Source organism: Pinus tabuliformis, chromosome 2_2, assembly GCF_031772625.1.
Source record: "Pinus tabuliformis cultivar Carrire ecotype Pingquan chromosome 2_2, CPIR1, whole genome shotgun sequence".
In the NCBI taxonomy this organism is placed as follows: domain Eukaryota; kingdom Viridiplantae; phylum Streptophyta; class Pinopsida; order Pinales; family Pinaceae; genus Pinus; species Pinus tabuliformis.
Genome location: NC_142300.1, coordinates 456,243,123 through 456,245,785, shown reverse-complemented (window position 1 = coordinate 456,245,785; position 2,663 = coordinate 456,243,123).

Sequence of the window (2,663 nt, the reverse complement as noted above, 5' to 3'; positions counted from 1 at the left end):
ATTCCAAGATAGGTAGAAAGAATAGATGTCAAGATAGGTAGAAAAAATAGATGTCAAGATAGGCAGAAAAAATAGATGTCAAAGAGCCAAGCAAGAAAGATATTGTGTTGGGATGGCTTGGACATCACTTATTTGTTGTATGTGCAAGGCTAGTTTTTTTGTATTTAATTTCTCTATTGAACCAAGGAACATAAATATGAGGGCAACAAAGAATAGTCATAAATTTTCCCAAATATATGAATGGAATCATCCAAAATCTGAATGAGTCCTTGTCCTCCTTTTGTCACTTCAATGTCTTCCCCCCGTCCTCCTCTTCCTCTTCATCTTCCTCCTCCTTGTCCTATTCTTCACTAGGTGAATCCATGGGGATATCCTTGACCTCCTAAAACCTGCGTGATTCAAACAAATCCCAGGTCTCAAAGGAACTTGAGACAACAATTACCCAACATCCATGCCATAGGGCAACCCAATTTGCCAAGGAGAATAATTGAGTAGTGCATCCATGTATTTTTAATATAACCACTTACTATTAGGGCTCCTTTGTCTCTCATTCTTGCACTTTTTCTTCAATGTGTCCAACCTGTTTGTGCACTATATATTGGTTTTGAAAATATTTGAAGCACCTAAAATGGTCTTTGTAACCTCAAACCACTCTTCCAACTTCAAGCTCCTCTTTCCCAATTGAAAATAATTATCCCCCCATTTATCCAACAATATCCAAGTAGCAGCTTCTGACCAATCATCCCTGGAACCCTTCGCTTCGTCGCAGTAGTAGGTGCACACAATATCACCATACATAATGTGCCCATTTGCAGGATCACAATCAGTCTTGCCACGAAACACAAGTAGCCATTTCAACGAAAGCTTATAAAATACTATGGTTCGACTAGAAGAGATCCAAAGCAATTAAACTCGCTTATAACAATAATCAAGGAATATGCTACAATAACGCAAAAAACTAGTACTGGGATAGATGAAGGAAGAAGAGATGGTTGTGAGATTAAACTCGTATTGGGATAGAGCAGGGAAGAAAACATGGCTATGAGATTAAAGGCCAGAGTAGAGGGATGAGGTTTAAGGGGGGTTGTGGAAGTGACGATGCAACCACACAGGAAGAAAGAGGTGACAATGATGGACAGAGGGGTGCCACGCTGGAAGACATTAGAAAATTAATATTCACCATGTAGGTCCAGGCTCCTACGTCATGCAAGTGGGAGACAGTGTTGAGATTCGAAAAAATGTTGAGGACGACGAATCTCAACAGTGTCACCAACAAAATGCCCACAATAAAATGCCTATCAACATAGTTATATGTATTTTTTTGTTTATTTTTTTCATTATTATTTGGAAGCATCATAAAATAGATCTTGTCACAACCCTTGGAATAAAAATCAATACATCTTCATTGAAGCTACAATATAACAAAAAAAAATTGGAAAATTTTGTATTGCATGACAGATTCATTAATTGCAACTTAGCCAATATTTATTGGAAAAAATATGGATTGCATAGTGGATCCATTAATTTGAAGACCCGAATCATCAAAGTTTACTATATGATGTTCAATCAATCACTCTCAATTAGTGGAGATCCATTAGCCACAACAACCAAATAATTCCTTCACGAGATTACACATTATTTATAACTATTCCACCATAAAACCTCCCTAGTTATCCTTAATATTCCACCACTATAGATACTTCTTCCATTACATATTTGGTTTATAATTTGTATTTTATAATTGAAGAATTTTGACAAATATACTTTGCCCATTTACAAATTTTAGAAATGGACCTCCACTTTAGAAAATCTAAGATATATATAATTGTTTAAAGTGATGGTAATGGTTATTATGAATTTAATTTAAAATTATATAATATTTAGTATTTTAATTTAATTCAATCATTGATATAGTAAATAGTAAATATTATAATGGTAAAAATAAAGGTGTGGAAAAGCGTATGCTAGCAACCTTACCAATTTACATATCTAATTATCGTATTGTACACACGTGGGTCATGTTACAAATAATTAAAACTGATTAAAACAAAAGTTGTATGAGGCACATTTTTGTGGCCATGTATCCATTATTCTTGGGAGTCTATGGGGTCAGGAAAATTATAAAATGGATGAGAAAGAATATATTTTCTTAAATGTGTATTTTAAATGATTTTAAGCTGAAGATTCTCTTCATTCTCTCCTCTAGCAATATATTTTCCATTGCGCAACTGTAACAACCCATAGTATGGCTCATATAAAGTACACAAGATTAGAATTTTTTACCAGTTTTGCTGACATATAATATTCTCGAATGATTTATCCCATACTCTTTATCTGATAATAAAATGATATAATCACAATCATTAAGTGAAGTAACCTTAGCAAAGATCATAAAGTAAGAATCATTAATGCAAGTTAATAATGTAATTCCTTTTGCTACAACTTTGCATCATTAACATTGTTCGTTTAATCACTTTTATTAAAGACATAATGCAAAGTGAGCATATCATTAAAACAACCAAATAGGAAATCACATAAATGAACACTGATATTACCCTAGAAACCCTGAAGGGAAAACCCATCAAACACTTATTTTATTAAATGTATTGTGAGGGAATTCACCCATCACTCAATGACAACAAGGGAGTCCATCCCTTGTCCAT